Below are 6178 nucleotides of genomic sequence, written 5' to 3' on the forward strand. Positions count from 1 at the left end.
GCTAACCCCACCAAGTGTAAAGCCTGTAGGACATAAATGGACCTTTGTCAGAAAGCGTAATGAGAAGAATGAAGTCCTAAGGTACAAGGCTCGCCTTGTGGCGCAAGGTTTCTCACAACGTCCTGGAATTGACTACGAGGAGACATTCTCTCCCAAAATGGACGTTATAACGTTCCGCTACTTAGTTAGCTTAGTAGTTTCCAAAGGACTGGAAATGCAGCTCATAGATGTGGTTACTGCATATCTCCATGGGGATCTAGATTCAGAGATATATAAGAAAGTGCCTGATGACCTTACATTACCCAAGTCAAGTGACTCTAAACCACGGAGTGCGTTTGCAACTAGGTTGAAACGCTCACTTTACGGATTAAAACAATCCAAGCGGATGTGGTATACCCGTCTAAGTGCACTACTACAGAAAATGAATCACACGACACCTCTCATACGACGTAACACTGTTTTCCGTGGTGTGAATAATTTCTCATTATTGAGACGACGGTTGTAAAATTTCCGTCTTCTAATATGAATTCAACCAACGGGTGTTTTTCATACTGGAATTATGTATTGCTTCAGAAGACGTTTATAAATGGAAGCGTGGTGTGAGGTTAAATTGTTATAGAGGCGGCAAGTTTCGCACCAATTGACACCATTTAAATTTCCTCAACATGTAGTGTTTATATGACGGTTTCTTTAAAACTGTGGTGTGAATCAGTAGATTTGCAAGTCAAAACATGCTGACCGACATTCCCTCCAACATTTCCCACCACTCTTTCCCCACCTAAATTTATTTCCCTCTCACCAGTCACCAGGCAGCATGAGGAAGCAAAATTGAAAATTTTCAAGTGGGCATTCAGACAACAGATACGAAAAACCATTGTCTGAACCTTGTCCATGCATGAATTAAACAAGGGCTTCTTGCTATTCAAAACCACGCCACCTAGCCTATACTTCATTTTGGGAACGAAAGAATTAACAAAACCCAACCTTATCTCCTTGAGAAACCCCTTCTTCGACAGACCTCGAGTCCTCGACCCTCTCCCTCTCTCTTCTTCGACACAACTCTCCCTCCCTCTTCTTCGTCACAACTCTCCCTCCCTCTTCTTGACAAGCCCCAACCTTTTCTCCTCCACAGACCCCGACCTATCTTTTCTCTAACAAGCCCCAACAAAAGCTCTCCCTCTTCGACAAACCCCGACCAAAACATCTCTGCCTCTAGCTAGGTTATTCGATTTGGGAAATAGGGAAGGGAAGAAAACTTAATGGGTAGCCTCTAGGAAGTCTCAGAGCACCAATTAAAGAGAGAGAAAGAGAGCGATTTTTCGTTTCTAGGGATTACTCTGCGCGATCAATGCGAGTTCCAAAGATGCAGAAGCTAGGGTTTCCGAGCATGAGGAGCTTGGATCAGTTCAAGTCCCTCTCCAAATCGGTCTCAGGAGGACCTCCAAAAGACCTTCGCCTACTCTTCACGTCCGCCGGAGTCGACCTTGTTGGGATGTTTGGCATCATGCTTCAACGCGAGACCATGGAGAAGCTCCAACAATAACACAATCAGGTACCATTTTGATTTTCTTATGGCTCTATTCGTTATATGTAGGAGAAAAATTTGATGAATATTGCTGTTTAGGGTTTTCTAGTTATGGCTTATTGTTGAAATTTTGCTCGTTATGGTCTTCAAGTTAGGGCTCATTGAATGAAATTAGGTTCTGGATAGCGAGTAATGGCTCGGTTTTTACTTGGGTTGATGAGTTTTCTCATTTGGTTTGTTTATACTTAGTGCAGCAATATTGGTTTGTCTATTGGGATCTCATTTTTAATTTGTGAAAAGTCACGAAGATGGTTGTTGTAAATCTGGAAGGAAAAGTTGGATGGGTGGAGAGGTATGACAGTATGTGGTGGGTTGAGCACAAAATATTGGTTCAGAATCAAAAGGAATGGAAACATGAAGGTGACTAACAAATTCCCTTATGCTTCTAACTTTGGCTAATTGCTTCTTTTGTGTCCAACACTATTGGTCAAAGCTTTGATTTTTGCTTCATGGGTCTTTCTCCTTTTGATTCTTTGTGAGGTGGTTTCCTCTGTTTATTTGGTTTGTTATTGATTGTCAGGCATATAAATTAAGATAGAGAAGGCCATATATGATCAAGTGCACATCTTGGTGCTTCTGATCTTGTTACGGTGTAAAAGAGCATGGGAAATTCTGGTGTGTACATCTCTCTATGTTTCAAGTTATGATCTTTTTCAATTGGTCAAAGTTATAGCTCATGCTTAACGTCAGAAATTAATCCTAGTCACATAATCAGAGATTTGGGAAGGTACATGATTATATTCAGCTATCAGTGAAACTTTACACTTTCATAAGTGAAACTTTACACTTTCATAAGTGAAACTTTACATTCAAAGCAATAAAATGTTTGATGATCCTTAGCATGATGCTTTTTATTTTGGGCATCACTTTAATCTCGTTCAAAGTGGGGTAATGCTTTATTGATGATGCCTTTGATATCACCTTGAAAATATATAGTATGGATTTGTACTCTTTTAAAGCAATTTTAGAACCAGTTTTCAAGTGTAAGTGTGCAACCATCAAGTAGCTTAATACTTGTGTGTTTAAGAATTGATTTTGTTGAGTTACCACTTATATATCTGTGTTTAAGAATTGATTTTGTTGAACATAGATTTGACATTTTCAAATGTTTGGTGTAAAGTTGACATGAAGCAAAATCTGTTGGGATTGGGAAGGTACTTAAGTTCACTGTTGTTCAATTATTTTGTTGTTCTCCAGTTCTGTTTGAGAGTGAGGTTGCTTGGTTTTCATTTGTCTCAATGCTGATAATATTGGTTCTATATTTTTGAATTGCATCTTGGATCAGAATCCTCTCAAGGGAATGAAAGATCTGTAGCTTGATAGAAATCTAAAGACACAAAAAGAAGAAGGGCCATTGATCAGGTATATTTTGTCTAGTGATTTCTGTACTACACAAAACAGGTTTGGGGACACCCACTAATTTTTTTTAAGAATTTTTTTTTTTTACTGAATGTCCTTGTATCGCTGGGAGGTAAAACTCAAATTGTCCCTGTTTGTTGTTCTTAGATTTGCTTCTGTGCCTATATGAATGTATATACTTTATGAAACCATCTTTAATTTTGGATAAATTAATTGGCTACTACTGCAGTATACATTGTTTTCCTAGGAAGTTATGATATTTGATCATTTGCATAATAGGTGTCATTCTCATAGCATGTGACCTTCGTGTCACTTTAATCAAATAGATGATATAAAGAATTAGACTCTTGCTTGCACTTGGATATTGATACTTTCAGTTTATTCCTTACTCTATTTGCCAACAATCTGCAGATCTCTACTTAATGACTTACAATGCATGCTTCCTTTTCACCTTCTCACTCTGTTCTTACACAAATATTCAGTAATACGGCTACTTCATAATTTTCAGATTTCTTGTATTTCTTAATGTCCGTCCCCAATTTTGTGTGTCATGCTTATGGAACTTTTACTTGTAACTTCTTTTTTTCATTTTTTTCCCTGAAATTCTGCTGCCCTCTCTAAAGCATGGATGTATACTAAATGTCTGTCATAGGTTGTGAATGGATGGTATCTTACTGCTGTGAATGTCCTTGTCAAAGTGAAAAAAAGAAAGAGAAGCCTTTTCCCTGAGGTTTAAAAGCTGGAGAGAATAAAGTCTGGCTCTTTAAATTTAAAGTTTCATCAAAGCCAAATTCCATACTGGGTATTCTTCTTCATTTGACATATAGAGATGCTTTCATGTTGGTGATCAAGGTGAGGGACCTTTTGCTTTTCTCTTCTCTACTTTGCCTTTCATGAATGGTTTTGATATTGCAAACCTGAAATGTCTGAGTTTTAGTTTTGAGTCTGGTTGGAGTTTAGTTTTCTTGTAGACTAAAGTGGCCTAGCTTTGTTTGGTGTTGAGGTTTCTAAACTGGTATATATCTATGTCTATGTATGAACCTTGTATAGAATTCAGGCATTTCCTTTATCTGTGGAACTCTTAATTGAAAGACTTTATTTTTGATATATGGTTTGCTTTGGATCTCTAAGGTTTTAGAAAATGAGAGCAAGAATGTAATGATTCTTCTCTGGCTGGTGTATAAATCTAGGTACCAATATATTTTTACATGTTCAAGGGCTAATTGGAATTAGTTTAAACCCCATTTGTTAATTTTAGAACATCAAAGTCAGAAGAGAGTATTTTTGGTGTATAAAGTGGTGATCATTCCGGCAACCACAAGCTTTTGAGTGCAGACAAAGTCATGTGAATCTTTCTTCCATGTGGAAATGGTTTCAGTTATTCCTTGAGCAGTTGCATAGTGTTCTTCAAGAAAATGAAGAATCCATTAGGTACCGATGATTCCTTTACCTTTTCTTTCCATTAGCAGTTCAAAATTGAAATTGTATCCTACTTTTCAGTTGTATGCCTAACTAACAGTGGACATGATTTTATTATTTTTCAGAGTCATGATGAGCTCATACTTAGGAGCCGTGATCAGTCAGTATTCGACTATGGTGAGTGACTTTAATTCTCACAAAGTTCTTCCCTCTGTTATGTGAGACATTAGTTTTGTTTAGTTGTGATGTTTTCTAGACTCGTTACCTCTGGTGAAATAAGGAAGCACTCAGAGTTTCTCGAACCTTTTATATTGGGATTAACCAATGCAACCATACAACATGTAGGTTCAATAAAACCTACTCAGGAACCCTTTATTGCATGATTTAGTAGAACGTATAAAAGGGAGATGATACCTATATTGGTTTGATTTCATTATTGTTCTTCCTTAGATTAGGCTAAAGTTTGATTAGTAAAGATGATTGTATGTTATGCCCTTGGTTTTGGTGCAGCAAGCTTGCTGATCAGTATACTACCATTTCAGTCACCTGTTAAAACTTTATAACCTTTGTTTATGCAATATCATTGTTAAAATTTGGATATTATTTGGATCCACTTAATCTGATTGATTTGTTTGGAAAATGAGTCATTTATTGTGTATATCGTTCTTATATCTTAAGCTCATTTAACACCAGGCCATTTTATCATTCTGGAAAATTTTGTTACATAAATTCTCCAAGTCCTTACACATTTGAAATAAATTTTGGATTCGGTCATATGAAGTTTGCTAACAGTGGTCACAAATTTATTTGCAGGAAAGTGCACACAAATATAAAGGAAGAGGACATGGCAGATTGAAGTAATGCTCGAGTATTCCTTTCTGAACTGTGAATTTTGTTTCTCATTTGTTCTTGGTATCAAGTTTTCTTGATGTGGTAGACCTTGACAACAGTATTATCTTTCATTGTTTTGTTTTTGTTCAAGCAAATAGCATTAACTTATATAAGAATGCAGACTGTGTTACATATGAAATCTTCCCTTTTTATTTTTTCGGTTTTACATTTCCCACCATGTCACGTAACGTTATCTTTGTTCCCTTTGTATGTGGTAGGAAGAGACGGATAGTGAGCTAGAGATTGCTGTCTATTTTGTACCTTTATGCAGTCTGCAAATCTAGAGGAGTTCGAAGAAGAATTTAAGGGTATTAACCAAGAAGAGCAGATCTGCAGACTTCACAAAATGCTCGCTTCTTACCTTCTTTCAAGTATAAATGCAAAACTCTATTGAGCATATGTAAATGTGCACTGTTTTAGAGTATGTAAATGTTCAATGTTTCTTAAGAATGAATGTGTGAAATTTAGCAAGCAAACAAACCCGCAGCATTGCGCGGGCTGTCTCGCTAGTAATAGCTATTTATTATGAGAAAATTACTGTTCATTTGGTTAATTTTTGGTTCTAGCTTAATTTGAATCTTACCATTACCAAATCAAACAACAGTTGGAAAAATGGAAAATATGTCGTCTGATGAGGATTATAGGGTGGAATCAAACAAAATTTCTACAATTCACACGACGGTTCTTACTGATATCATTGTGGGATACACACATAGACAACAAGTATTAGCAAAAACCATCGTCTCAAATGTCACAGTACAACGGTTAGAGTTATATCTGTCGTGTGAAAGCACATATGCACTGAATTTTTAAGTTGTCACACCACATCTATGCTGGAAGAACTGTCGTGTGGATACAATTTACACAACGTCTTAAAAATAAAACCGTGGTATGAGTAGAAGTCACACCACGGCATATTTCTGT

General features: G+C 36.8%; 1 long non-coding RNA gene across 12 annotated transcripts; it reads left to right on the forward strand.

Moving 5' to 3' along the window:
• The first annotated feature begins 845 nt into the window (after positions 1-845).
• LOC112164981 lies at positions 846-5807 on the forward strand. Of its 12 annotated transcripts, none has more exons than XR_005800103.1 (10): positions 851-1552; positions 1780-1945; positions 2106-2312; positions 2706-2739; positions 2871-2947; positions 3597-3796; positions 4203-4375; positions 4489-4540; positions 5177-5220; positions 5473-5807. It is a non-coding gene; the product is annotated as an uncharacterized LOC112164981 (long non-coding RNA). The 12 variants fall into 12 exon arrangements; XR_005800102.1 differs by having other exon boundaries at positions 852-1552; positions 2106-2200; positions 2676-2739; XR_005800100.1 differs by having other exon boundaries at positions 852-1552; positions 2106-2200.
• Positions 5808-6178: the final 371 nt, after the last annotated feature.

Source organism: Rosa chinensis, chromosome 5 (genome assembly GCF_002994745.2).
Source record: "Rosa chinensis cultivar Old Blush chromosome 5, RchiOBHm-V2, whole genome shotgun sequence".
Lineage (NCBI taxonomy): Eukaryota > Viridiplantae > Streptophyta > Magnoliopsida > Rosales > Rosaceae > Rosa > Rosa chinensis.